The sequence below is a fragment of the Acinonyx jubatus genome, chromosome D4, assembly GCF_027475565.1.
Source record: "Acinonyx jubatus isolate Ajub_Pintada_27869175 chromosome D4, VMU_Ajub_asm_v1.0, whole genome shotgun sequence".
In the NCBI taxonomy this organism is placed as follows: Eukaryota; Metazoa; Chordata; class Mammalia; order Carnivora; family Felidae; genus Acinonyx; species Acinonyx jubatus.
In genome coordinates, this window is record NC_069391.1 from 8,706,168 (window position 1) to 8,720,633 (window position 14,466).

Here is a 14,466-nt window from a genome sequence, read left to right on the forward strand (position 1 = left end):
CCAAGCATTTCCGCTAAGCCGCATAAATACACATAACCAAGCGGGACTCATACCAGAAACCAAGGCCATACCCTCAAGCGCCTGCAGGGCCCAGGCAGATGAGGTCACTGTGAAGACGCAGGTATAACAGGAGCAGGACACACGGGGCCTGTGGCTAACTACACCACTTAGAACTTTCCATTTGGAACATTTGTAAAGCTCTGAACTGGCCACACAAAGCAACCAAGGGGGAGATTAGACAGTGCTCTTTGGGCCAGGTAGCAGAGTGGATAGAAGTTCAGATTTTGGAGCCCTGGTCACAGCCTGGGCCTAGCATCTATTGGTTGGGTGACCTTAAGAAAGATATTTAGTCTCAGGGCACCTGGGTAGCTCAGTCAGTTAAGCGTCCGACTTCGGCTCAGGTCATGCTCTTGTGGTTTGTGGGCTCGAGCCCCATGTTGGGCTCTGTGCTGACAGCTCAGAGCCTGGAGCCTGCTTCGGATTCTGTGTCTCCCTCTCTCTCTGCCCCTCCCCTGCTCACACGCTGTCTCTTGTCTCTTGTCTCTCATAAGTGAATATTTTAAAAAATAATCTTTAAAAAAAAAGATACTTAGTCTTTCTGCGCTTCAATTTCCTCCTCTAAATATAGGTGATCTAATACTGCCCACCTTGTGAGTTCACTGTAAGATGAGAGTAAGTTCACTGTGTAAAGCACTTAACACAGTGCCCAGTACAGGGTTATCTGCCACCACAGGCCACCAGTTTGCAACCCCTACTGGAGACGTTATTATGCAATCTATCTTTTAAACCCACCAGACTGTGGCCTTCTCCCATGTGGGAACAGAGAAGGCCGGCTCCTTTGTAATAAACGCCTAATCCATCGCTGCCTTTTTGCCACTCCAAAAATTAGAAAGTATCTAATACACTTTACCGTGTAAAGTTAACGTGTAATACACACGTTAAAGTGTATTAGATACTTTGAGATTATGTTCCCCACGAATTAGAACAGCTCATACTCCCTACCAGCAATGTCATAGAGGACCCACTTCCCCACTCACTTGCTAACACTGGTTTCATTGTAACTTTTTTTGCTAATTAAAAAGGCAAAAAAAGAAAACTATTGTTTTAATTTGTATTCATTCTGCTACTGATTATAGTTTGAGGCAGAGATCTCAACTTCTTTCTTTCTCCCTTTCTTCTTTAGAATGAGAACTCCTGTTTTTTAGCTAAGCCCACCCTGTGCTCCCTTGTAGCTCAATGTGGCTAAGCTCTACTCATTGAGGTATAAATGTTAGTGCCGTGTGAGACCTTTAAGAAAGGTCTGAAAGGGTCACTATGAAATTGTGACTTATAATAAGAAATATGTATTTGGTCTTTATCCCCCTTGCTCGTACAGAGCTCCTAAAATGCTTGGAATTTTCTAGGTGATGAGAGCAATAATAAAAAAAAAAAAAGTATCTTTTGTTAGGTTAAAAAAAAAAGAAATGTCTGAAAGTGCACGGGCACACCCTTCTTCCCCTTGTCTCCTTCAGGCTTTTGGAATGCAGATGTAATGACTGGAGCTCAAGCAGCCATCATGAATCAGGAGGCAATCTGCTATAGACCTAAGGAACCTGGGTCTAGGATGACACTGATTCCACCATACCAACCGTACACCGCCTACCTCTTCAGTTTTTCATGAGATGAAAACATATAAACCCTTATCGTTCAAGCCATTTTATGCAGGGGTTATCTACTGTATGCAACCAAATCTAGCCCTAATACACCTTCTCATCCCCAAAAGTCAAAACTGAACCTGTATTTCTCCCTCCTTAAGACAGATAAAAACAAAGCCTCTGTGTTTCATTTCCTCTGTGTTTATCTAAGTGTCCTAAACATGGAACACAGATTTCTTCACTCTCTCATCCCTTCTCCCAACCGTAGGTTTTGCAAAGGTGGTTTCAAATTTTTGTTTTCAGCCTGTTGTGTTTCGCCATACAGCGGTTCTCGTCTATCTTAAAAACTGTTACTAAGTTACCACAATAAAAACGCCGATGCACAGCAGGAGTCACTGAGATAAACCACAGGCACTGACAGGTGCCCTGCTCTGCTCCCTGCATTCTTCCTCTATCCCATCCTCTCTGCCCTGCTTTCACTGTCCTTCCACTGGACAGTTTTACAAGGCATTTTCTCAGCTGCACTTCATAGATACTGTATGTTTTATGCCCTCACATGTTTGAATCGCCTTTCTTTTGCAACAAGCCGTGAGTGGCATTGCGGCTGGGCACACAGAGGACTGCAGCCCCTGTCCCTCGAGCAGTCTGCAGACAAGTCCACTGCCTTCCAGCCTCCAGCACTGTGTATGGGAAGCCTAATGAGAGTCTAATTCTCTTTCCTTTAACATCCTGCTCCTTCTTCTTACAAGAGATTTTTCTCTTTCTTCTTGGAGTTTAAGAATTTTACTAGAGAATAGGTTAAATGTTAGCCTTAGTATGAACTGGATGAATCCACGGAATCTGAAGAATCACATCTTTCTTCAGTTCACGGCTATTTCCCTCTACTGCTTTTCTATTACTCCTCCATCTATTCCTTTTTCTCCTTCTGGAACTTCTACTACCCCCATGCCAGGTCTCCTGGATAAGGCCTTTAAGTGTCTCACATTTTAATTCATGATTTCCATTTCTTTTTATTATTGTTCTGGGTTCTGAGGCATTTCTTCTGTGTGACTTTCCAAACCACTAATTTCAACTCCTCTATTGATCCTTGAAATCAAAATACATGTTTTTTTAGTTCCAGAAAGCGTCTGGTACACTCCAATCTCACCCCTTTGGGAGTTCCTTCCTTGTGAATTAAAGTTCTTAAGCGTCCTCTCCATTCATCCTGCCTCAAAGGAGCCACTGCTCCAAGTGTGAAGCTTGGCCTTCCCTCCTTTCTATGGCCAAGTCTCCAAAAATGTGCTGTCACTTGCCATTGCCTGTTGAAGGACACGGGTTCTCACATTCCCCGTTTATGGCAGACTGCTTGAGCCTCTGCGGCAGCAGAAGCCTGAAGCCCTGGACGACCTGACAGCCTCTGTTCAAGAGGGCCCAAGGGAAATGAGCTGGTGAAGTGTGACCTTCCTGCTGAGAGGTGGGCGGGGCAGATGCTCTGCCCTTCGGTCCCCACCCTGGTGATGACAGGAGAGAGGAGTCCTCGCACCTGCACAGACTGGGGGCAATTCTGCCCAGATTCTCGGCGGACAGCAAGTGGGCAACCACCATCCCTCTCCAGGAATCCAGTTCTGTTTTCTTTTTTAAGTCTTTTTTTAAACATTTTAAAAAGTTTATTTCTTTTTTAGTAGTTTCTACACCCACCATGGGGCTCGAACTCACAACCCTGAAATCAAGAGTTAGTTGCATGCTCTTCCAACTTGAGCCAGCCAGGTGCCTCATCCTGGAATCCAGTTCTAATCAGACCCAAAAGCACAGACAGTGGAGACAGGTTCCATTTCTAGAACAAGACTGACCTAGAGTCCAATCTCAACTCTGCCACTAACTTGCTTTGCGACCTCAGGGAGATTACTTCCCTCTGAGTCTGTTTTGTCTTGTGCTCCTGCCCATCCTCCAGCAGCTGTCTCCAGCATCCTCCTCGGGGAACCAATCCCACCAGTAGGTAAGTTTCAGGGAAAGAGCTTCTTCTAAGCACTATATGAATTACTTGTATTGTAGTTAATTGTGGAACATGAAGGAAGACTGAAGCCCTGGTAGGAAAACATCAGACACTTCACCTTCTGCCTCTTTTGTGATAATGGGTTGACAGAAGGGTAAGGCTACTAGAAGAATCTGAAAAATATCGTAATCTTTAAGCTTTTAACATTTTTGTGATTTCTCCTACCTGTACAGAATCTCTTAACATTCTTTTAGGCAAACACTCTCTGCTTCTCCCCCTTTTATTCTTTTATGTTGTCTCAAGACCCGAGAACCATGGCCACAAAGCAGATGGGTGTGGAGAGCCATAAAAGAGTCCAAGTTGGTTTCAGTCTGGTAATATTTACTGAGCACCTACTGTATATAAGGCACTGCATGGGATACAATAATGGGCAAGACACAACCCCTGCCTTAAAAGAGCTTAAAGTCTAGAGGCGCCTGGGTGGCTCAGCCTGTTAAGTGTCCAGCTTTGGCTCAGGTCATCATCTCAAGGTTTGTGGGTTCAAGCCCCGTGTGAAGCTCTCTGCTGTCAGCATGGAGCCTGCTTTGCATCCTCTGTCTCCCTCTCTCTCTGCCCCTCCCCCACCGCCACCGGCTCTTGTGTGTGCACACACTCCCTCTCTCTCTCTCAAAAATAAATAAATACTTCTTAAAAAAAGAGTTTAAAGTCTGGTAAAGGAGGTAAGGTAGGAGGTACAGGGTACATCACAAAAAGCATGATGTGATGCAGAATGCAGGCAGGGCCACGAGGAAGTTAAAATATGTGCCATGAGGGTTTAAAAGGAAGGAGAGCCCCGAGCAGCTGGGGGCACACAGATAGGGCTCACAGAATCTTAGGGAGCAAGAATGGGGGCGGGGGGGGGGGGGGAAGAGGGTGGCAGGGCACTGACCACCAGAGTGCGGTCTCTTGAAGACAATGACCACGTCTTATTTGTCTTCATATGCCTTCACCCTTCCTCCCACGGCCAAGCCACTCACACAAGAGCTGGCCTTTCTGATGAAGGGTCTGGGGCAAGGGTAGCTGAACTGGAAAGAGAGAGGAGAAGGGTCTGTGTGGAAGTACAGGGACAGACTGAGGCTGAGAGAAAGGAAGTCATCCCAGGTACTGGGGAGTCAGACACAGAACATCCAGCTTCTCACCACTTCTCACCAGCTTCTCACCTTACCAAAAAGGTAACAGCATAACAAGGGAGCAACAAGAGGTTCTGCACAAGGAGGTAGAGAAAAGAAAAGCCCTTGATGTAAGAACCAACAGAGAAAACCTCAGAGTTTAATCTGGAGAGAAGGAACCTCTGCATGCATGGCTCACGGAGGATGTCTGATGTCCCAAAAGCCACCCTGCAGCTCCTCAGCCCCACAGACCCCACTTGGCATGAGGTTCCTCTGACCGCACCACCACCCAGATCTCCTGCACCAGCGTGCACCTTTCTGTGCCTGTATATTACGGCCCTGCTCAAGAGAGCACATCTGACTACGGTCCATAAGCCAACTTACCAGGAATACATGTGGGGCTTCATAATCCCAGGCCAACAGGATATACCATCCCAGCACGTCTCTTTCCAAACAGTAGCCGCTGTAAAAGTAGGAGGAATAACTACATTTACAACCATGTTCCATATGGTAAGATTTGTTTTTCAAAGCTCAGCAAGGTCAGACCAACTATAGTGCTGTAAGATATGATTTCAGCCTGTTCTTTGAAATGTCAGTTTTTCCCGCAGGTCAATATTTTATATCACCATTAGCCTACCAGGTAGCAAAGCCTGTCCCAAATGCATCAAAATCAACTTAAACTTCTTAAACTTCTCCTTTCCTGTCATGCTTTGGATACATGCTGTGTTAAGCATGCAAGGGTTTGCCCGGGGGAATCACCCCCAAAGAAAAGCATCGACTCTATGGGAATGTGCATTCTGGCAGGCCCAAAGCACCAGCCATGGCCTCGGGCACTACCCAGCAGGAAGGGGACTCAGGAGTACCCAGACACAAACACCCCGGCCCTCTGAGCACACTAGTGTTGAAAAGAGTGTGCATACAAGGGAGGGAGCGGCCAGCATGTCCCAACACACAGACGGCCTCTTGGCAGCCCGCTGGCACAGACAAGCATCCTGCATAGGGTGCCTGCAAAGGCCCCCGTCACTGGTTTCTGTCCTCTACAGCAACCCCCCTCTCCCACCTCACTCCACACCCAGGAGGGCGACCGCACCACCTCCTTCACTGAGGAGAGTTGACTTCGGCTCCCTTGGGTCCCTCCCTTAGCCTAAATGTTTCTGTATCTTCTCCTGGTCCTCTGCTCCCACCTCTGAGAAAGAGGCAATTGCCAGAGATCCAGGGCCAACCACTGGCCTGGGCTCGGGGCTAAGACACCTCTCCCTGGCAACCCCAATCTCTTCCACTCTCTTGGTCTTACCCTCTACCTGAGAACACCTGCAGTCCTCCCCAGTCGTCAAAAGAACTCTGACCCTTGAACTCCAGGCTGCTTCCCATCATCAGACACCCCAACTTCCTCAGTACCGCACCCTCTCACTACCACCCGCCTGGAAACACTCTACCTGACGAGTGGGGCTGCTCCCTCCCAGGCCACCAAGACCTCCCAACTGCAGAGACTAGTGACCTCAGGTTCTCCCACCTCTTGGTTCACTAGACCCTCTTTCTGGAAACTCAGCTTTCGGCCCCTAATAACGACTTTGTGGCTCTGTCTCCTCCCATCCCATTAGCCTCTCCAGCCTCCTCTGCCGGCTCCTTTCTTCTGCTGACCCCTTCCTTTTGTCCTCTCACCTTTCAGAGCTTCCCCTCAGCCCCTCCTCCCGGAGATCTGGCGTCTGCCTCCCTCTCCAGCCCACCACCACCCTGCTATGTCTCACGCGTCATGCTCCAGCAACAGGGAAACCAACCCAAACACAGACACCCACTGAACTGCTGGAGGCCCACCCACTGGCCCACCTGCTTCCCACCTGCTTCCAGCAGCCAGGCTGCGCTCAGGCGGCCCCCTTGCTACCACCCTGAGCCACACAGCTCACCAAACCTTCTGACCCTTCACTAGCGACAGCTGAGAAATATTAAGCGAACACCTCTAACGTACGTATATTTATTTGTACGTTAACTACACATTCCAATGTACCGACGTGTTATACGTATTATAAAACAAACACAATGATCAAAGCAATAAAGATGAAATAAACAGGCTAAAACAATGACTTTATTTTATTCATCAACAACACAAAAAGCTTTCATTCTCATGACTAATAATAGCTTTAATAAGAGCAATGTGACTGATACGCTTCCCTTTTCTCAGTGTTTTAAGTACACTTTTTACAGATGTGCAACATACACACACAAAAGAGCACAATTTTAAGTGCACAAGTTAAAGAATTCTCACGAAGTGGGTATATCCATGTAGCCAGCACCCAGAAGGAGAGACCAAACATCACCAGCACCCCCAGAAACCCACTGCACCCCCTTCTATCACTACCTACCGCCCAAGGGTAGCCATCCTCGTGGACAAGATGTCACAAAGTCAGTATCGCAATTCCTTTTAAAGATGAGAGTGAGGGGCGCCTGGGGGGCTCAGGTGATTGAGTGTCTGACTTGACTTTGGCTCAGGTCATGCTCTCCTGGTTCTTGAGATCGAGCCCTGTGTCAGGCAGGCTCCATGTTCGGTGTGGAGCCTGCTTAAGATTCTCTTTCTCTCCCTCTGCCCCTCTCCCCCACTCACACTCTCTCTCTTTCTCTCAAAGAAAAAAAAAACTTCAAAAGATGAGGATGAGGAAACTGAAATTAAGCACCTCTCTCAGGCTCGCAAACCTAAGGTGAGTCAGAGCAGGACCCCAGGTCTTTGGACTTCAGTGTTTCAGTGTACTGTTTCTACTTGCAGAGAAATACTGTTTCCAACATAAACACCTTCACAAGAGGCTAAAACACTTAATAAAAGAACATGCTTGTGGACTGTGCCCATCCCAAAACACAACTCATGACAGAAGAGAAGAATAAAATGGTCTATTGATCCAACTTTGAGACAGACACATAGAAAGTCTGGACAAATGTACCCCAAGTGTTAAGAATAAGATAATGGCTGATAAAATCTTGCCATTCGTAACAACATGGATGGACCTAGAGGGTATTATTATGTTACGTGAAATAAGTCAGACAGAGAACAAAAATACTGTATGATTTTATATATGGAACCTTAAAACAAAACCAAAACAAAACAAAAAACAGATTCTTTTTTTATTTTTTTTAACGTTTTTTATTTATTTTTGAGACAGAGAGAGACAGAGCATGAATGGGGGAGGGTCAGAGAGAGAGGGAGACACAGAATCTGAAACAGGCTCCAGGCTCTGAGCTGTCAGCACAGAGCCCGATGCGGGGCTCGAACTCACGGACCGCGAGATCGTGACCTGAGCCGAAGTCGGCCGCTTAACCGACTGAGCCACCCAGGCACCCCAAAAAACAGATTCTTAAATACAAAGAACAAACTGGTGGTTGCCAGAGCAGAGATGGGTGGGGAGATGGATGAAACAGGTGAAGGGATTAAGAGGAACAAACTTCTAGTTATAAAATAAATAAGTCTGGGGCGCCTCAAACAATTGTTTGTTGTTCCTCAAACAATTAAAAATAGAACTACCCTATGATCCAGTAATTCCAGTACTGGGTAAGTGCCCAAAGAAAATAAAAACACTAATTGGAAAAGATACATGCACCTGTATGTTTATTGCAGCATTATTTACAATAGTCAAGATATGGAAGCAGCCCAAGTGTCCACTGACAGAGGAGTGGATAAAGAAGATATGGTAGGCACATATACACAATGGAATATTATTCATCCATAAAAAAGAATGGGATCTTACTATCCGTGACAATATGGATGGTCCTAGAGGCTATTATGCTAAGTGAAATTAGACAGAGAAAGACAAATACCATATAATTTCGCTTCCATGAAGAACCTAAAAAACAAAACAAAAAGCCAGATTCTTAAATACAGAAAACTGGTGGTTGCCAGAGGGGAAGAGGGTGGGTGATGAGCAAAAGGGGATTAAGAGGTACAAAGTATTGTACCAGTATTAAGTTAAGTCACGGAGACGAAAAGTACAGCATAGGGAATACAGTCAATAATATTGTCACGGCAGTATATTGTGACAGAAGGTAATTACATTTATCATGATGAGCACTGAATAATGCATAGAATTGTGCAGTCACAAATCACTATGGTGTACACCTGAAGCTCATATAACACTGTATGGCAACTATACTTCAACAATAAAAAAAAAAAAAGAAGGAAAACAATAAAAAGAGATGATGGCTTTTTTTTAGGGGGGGACATCTATCTTTATTTTCTTACTTTTCCATAATTAACATTTAATAATCAGGAAAAGAACTACTTTTTAATTGAGATATAATTTACATACCATAAAATGGACCCTTTTACACTAGAACGCAGCAGGTTTTAGCATATTCACTAAGTTGCACAGTCATCTCCACTAATTCCAGAACATTTTCATCAGCCCCAAAAGAAACCCTGTCCCATTAGCACGCACTCTTGTGCCCCATCTCCCTGGCGGCCACCAATCTACTTTCTGTGTCTATGGGTTTGCTTCTTCTAGACATTTCATAAGAAAGAATCAGGCAGTATGTGGCCTTTGGTGTCCGGTTTCTCTCACTTAGAATGTTTTCGAGGTTCATCCATGTTGTACCAAGAATCAGTACTTCATTCTTCTTTATAGCTAAATAATACTCCATTATATGAACGTACCACATTTTGTTTATCCATTCATCACCTGATGGGATATTTGGGTTGTTTCCATTTGGGGCTATTATGAATAACACTTCTACTGCTATGAACATGCATGTACAACTTCTGGTGTAAGCATGTGCTTTCAATTCTCCCAGGTATATACCTAGGAATGGAATTAAGTCATGTGGTAATTTGGTATTTCATTTTTTGAGACACTGACATATTGTTTTCCAAAGTGTATGCACCATTTTACAGTCTCACCAGCAATATGCCCTCCTGCAGAATGAAGGTACCAAGCGAATCTCTCCAGGGTGGTTCGAAAAGATGATGTCCAGAGGAATCACCACAAGGGTGGCCCCAGGTACACTGCACACCTGCACAGCATTTTATTAGCTAGAAAACACACATGCAGGCAGACTGGATGGCATGGAGCTTGCTTTCAAATATTTTACCCCTCATATGTGTACAGTTCTTTAGAGTGGAGAGTGTCTTCACATGCATGATCCCTAGTTTAACCAGGAACCCCTGCTTTCTCTGTTAATTATGGTTTCATGTTCTGTCTTCTCTCCATCATTTCATTTGTATTATATTTTATGTCATAATCAGAACAACTACTTTGAAATCATCTGATACTTGAATGGTTCCACTCCCACTGCCAACCCTTTCCTATGACTTGCCCGTGGATGGTCTTTTATTCTAACTCATCTCTCAGTGATGGGAGCATGCCTTCCAATGATTTCCCCCTACCCCGGAGTGGTGCATGGTTGTAGCAAAAGCTACACACAAGGTGTGTCCTTATACAACTGGAAAGAATTTCTGTTACCACCAAATGTGAACTAAAACTGGGCTGAGAATTCTTTTTTTTTTTTTTTTTTTTTTGGTCACAACCTTTTCCCTCAAAACTTGACAGGTACTGTCCCATTGCCCCCTGGCACCTATGCTGTAGGTAAGCCTGAGCCTCGCTAATTTTTTTTCTTTGATTTAAAGGTTCCTTCTGCCAGGATGGCAATGGTATCCTCTCCTAATTTTGGCTAATTTTGCCTGGCTCACGATGAGCCCTTCTAATCTACAGATTCAGGTCCTTCTTCAGAAAAATTGAGGCTTCCTTCTACGCTGTTTGTTCTGGTCTCCAGGCTGGTTTGTTATCCACACCTTGGGGTCTCCTCTGTGGCTTTCTTGTCCCTTCTGAGCACGGCAATGTGTCTCCTCCTGACCCCTTGACATACCGCGGTGCCACAGTCTCAAATGCTGGCATCATGCGCTTCATTTCCTTCTGTACCTTAAGTCCGCAAGCTGCTTTCTCATCTCTGTCTGTTGACTCATCATCTCACTTTTCACAGCATCTCTAACTTCTCAGGGAGGACAAAGACAACCTTTGAAGCTGGGAAACCTTCTGTCCAAAGCTTGCTCCTCCTCTGTTTCTTGCACACCTTACTGACTTCCCTTGACACCACTGATCTCAGTGCATCCCCTCCAGTGTTCCTTCTTCTATTTGTTCATCCTTAAATGAGGACACGTGAGACCTGGTCTGGTATTTACCCAAAATTTGCACACATATTCCCTTTGGTCTCCTCTCTACTCACCCTAACGGATTCAAGGTTCCTTGGGCAGGGTTGTGGGTGAAGGCCCAGCACTGCATCTGGCACTCATCAACTGGGACCACTCTTTAGTAACTGTCTTCTCTTGCCTCAGTTTCCTCTTCTATAAAACTGGATAGTAGTTGAGCTCATCTTTCAACACCCTTTAGCTCTACATTTTTATGGTACTCATAACACATCATACAGATTTAAAAGTTTCATTAGTTTGGAACTAATTATCAAGGACTTTGCTCAACATATGTAAGAACAAGTAATAACCTATTTCTTAAGAAAAACTCACTGTACTTTATTTCAAGTTAAGCAAACCACAAATATTAAGTTCAAGAAATAGGCTTCATTTGATTATATATAAGAAAAAGGAGAATTATAAATAACTTACCAAAAGCTAGCAGAGTACATGGCCCAGGGTTGTACTGGGTATGAGATGCATACAAGAAAAAATAAAACAAGAAATGTATACAAGAAGGCAGAAGTTTGGTGCCTGGGTGGCTCAGTTGGTTAAGCAACTGACTTCGGCTCAGGTCATGATCTCACAGTTTGTGAGTTCAAGCCCCACACTGGGCTTCCTGTTGTCAGTGCAGAGCCTGCTTCGGATTCTCTGTCTCCCTCTGTCTCTCTCTCTCTCTCTCTCTCTCTCTCAAATTAATTAATTAATTAAACATTAAAAAAACTTTAAAAAGAAGGCAAGAGCTATACACAAGCAATTGAGAATCAGCCTTTCTCTTCCTGTCAGGCTGCCCAGCCCCCCACCAATTCCACAACCTTCAGTCTTGTCTAAACACTGGAAACCAGGTGGGAACACTGTAACAACCTTGTCATAGCTGGACCTGTCTTTTCAGAGACATAAGGGATAATGACACTGATCGAGAGCTTCCTGTTGGCACACACATTATCCCAATTAATCCTGGCAAGCACCTGTTAGGGCACTCACTCCTCCATGTTCTCTGGCACTCCAACATGTCCCGTTGGGCAGGCCAAGAATGCAACCTCTGACCAGCCTTTACCCAGGCCACTTTTCAAGGTTGTGCTTGCAGTGGGCAGCTTTGAGGGATGAGACAATGTCTCCCTCAGGGCTGAAAAGCCAAGCTTGCTTACTGCCTGCTATAAAGCACCTGGTGCCCCCAGCCCTGACACAGAAGCACAGCCTCCATCTGGGCCCATGGCATCACCCCCATGGAATGTGGGGGAAGGGAAATGGACACACACGCTAATGTTTATGCTAGCAATAAAGTCCTTTGCCTCTGACTCAGGCATTACACATACAAAAAGGAAGAAGGAAGGAAGGAAGGAAGGAAGGAAGGAAGGAAGGAAGGAAGGAAGGAAGGAAGACAGACAGGGGAAGTTCTCCCTCCTAACTCACCCCAACCTGAATCCTGTAACCCACCTCTCCTAGATCCCATAACAGAGCTCAGTATACATCTTCCCATCTTTAACTCCAGGTTTTGTTCTTTAACTCAAACCCATCTGGAGTCTCCACTGCTGTTTGGGGTCAAGCTTAGCAACTCCTTCTGGCATTGAAAGCCAAATGTCCCAACAATGTAATAACCATTCCTTCCCTTGCTATTGTGTAACTCCTGATGGCTCATGAATTAAGGTCCTGTGCATGTTAGCAAAGAAATCATTAATTTTCCAGAAATCTGTTTTCCTGCTCTTACCCAAGAGCCATATGGAATTAATAAATTACTGCTTTACAATAAGTTGTGAAGGTTCAATCATTTATAGGCCACATATATGAGGCTGATCTCAACTACTCTGAGACTCCACATATTTTAAATGGGGCCAGTAATGGTGATGCTGGCCCCCAATAACCATCCTCCTCTCCTTCTTTAGTAACAGAAATTCTGGTTTGTAGGTGGACACATGGCTTCCCTGAATAGAGATTACATTTCCCAACCTCCCTTACTGCTAGGTGTGGCCATATGACCAAGATCAGGCCAATGAGATGCAAGAAATGTCATGCACAAATTCTGGAAAGTGGCCCTCAAAGGTTGGAATGCAGATGCAAAAGCTAGAGCTCCAGCAGCCATTTCAGGCCTTGAAGTGACCTCAGACTTGGAAGTCATTCCCAAGATAGCCTCATGATGGAACAACAAGATAGAAGGAACCTGAGTCTCTGACCATATAGGCTCTATACCTACCCTGAGCTGATTATCTCTTGACTTCTCACACATGAGAAGTTTCTATCTTATTTATCTTTGTTATGTCTTTGTTATTTTAGTTGTCTGTCACTTATACTCCAAACTACAAAAATGGCTCCCTCATAAGGAGAGAGATAAATGTTATATGAGAATATGTATCATGAAAGATATCCAATAGATGTCAATTTTTATATTCCCCCAACTAAGGGTCTAGCACTATTTTTACACATAGCAGACAAACTCAAACATTTGTTGAAATGAACGGGAATATAGAAGAATGAAGGCCATTTCCGTGCCCTAAAATTTTTTTAATGTTTTTACCAATTTCTTTTTCCAGATAAATATCACTATTTTATCAAGTTTTGTAGACTATCTCACTGGAATTACCAACATTTGGAGATATGGCATTATCACTATTACTATGTGTAGACTTCCCTGGAAAGAGCCAGAAGTTGATTGCTTGATCAACTGATTGATTTTCATCTTATCCATTCAAGAAACATTTTCCCCCCACGCCCTCAAAAAAACATTTAATAAGAGGCTACTCAGTAGCAAGCCTCATCATAAAAATGAGACTTTGGCATTAACAACCAAACACTAGGTAAATAATCCGTAATGCCACCTCCCCCAATATCCACCAAAATACTCAGAAAGATAGAAGAGGTGATACAAATCTATACCATCACTAACGACTAAGGCTAATGTGCTAATTGGTCCTTATCACCTCCAATTATTGATCCAGGATCAACAGCTGAGCCTATTATTGCTGAAGTCCTTTACATCATACGTGTGCTACATTGGTGGGGTTTAGTCCAGTGGAGAAATCAGCAGAGGTACTCACGCAAGGATCATATTATCATCAGCAGCATTACTACTGTTATTTACTGAACCATTACTCTGTGATAGACACTTTGTCAAGCACCTTCTCTGTACTAATATACCACTGAGTTCTTATAAAAATTCTCTAAGATGGGTATTGCTATCACACCCATTTAATGTGAGAAAACTCACCCTAGCAAGTGAGGCCCCAGGAGGTCAGGTGACCTACCCAAGGACACTGTCAATAAAAGTATCTTCACTGGCTGTGGTAGTGAGTCCTTAGGCAAAGGCAGGATTTGAACCCAGTTCAGTCAGCCCCATTTTCGGAACCACTTCTCTGTGTTCCATCCCACAAGAGCTGAACAGCGTTTTATGTTCTGTACTGGTACTCCCATCCACTCATCTGCTCCCTTCTCTTTGCTAAACATTGAGGTTTTTCAACCAATGAACATTAATCCTTTTTCTTTCTCCTTTTGTGAGAGGCAAATGGCTTCATATCAGGGTGGTGGGCCCTGATATCAAGGACAGCTACTCACCTCCAA

At 44.5% G+C, this 14,466-nt stretch overlaps 1 protein-coding gene across 12 annotated transcripts in view; it reads right to left on the bottom strand.

Annotated features, from left to right (window-relative positions):
* RALGPS1 (Ral GEF with PH domain and SH3 binding motif 1) overlaps nt 1-14,466 on the bottom strand; it is a 273,614-nt gene that overhangs the window by 246,176 nt on the left and 12,972 nt on the right. For 11 of the 12 annotated variants that reach the window (XM_027035143.2, XM_053204591.1, XM_027035139.2 and 8 more), the window contains exon 2: nt 5,139-5,217. The exons of the other annotated variant lie outside the window; for it this stretch is intronic. The gene's annotated coding sequence lies outside the window, so the exon portion shown is untranslated. The remainder of the gene's footprint in view (nt 1-5,138; nt 5,218-14,466) is intronic. 12 annotated transcript variants of the gene reach the window in all.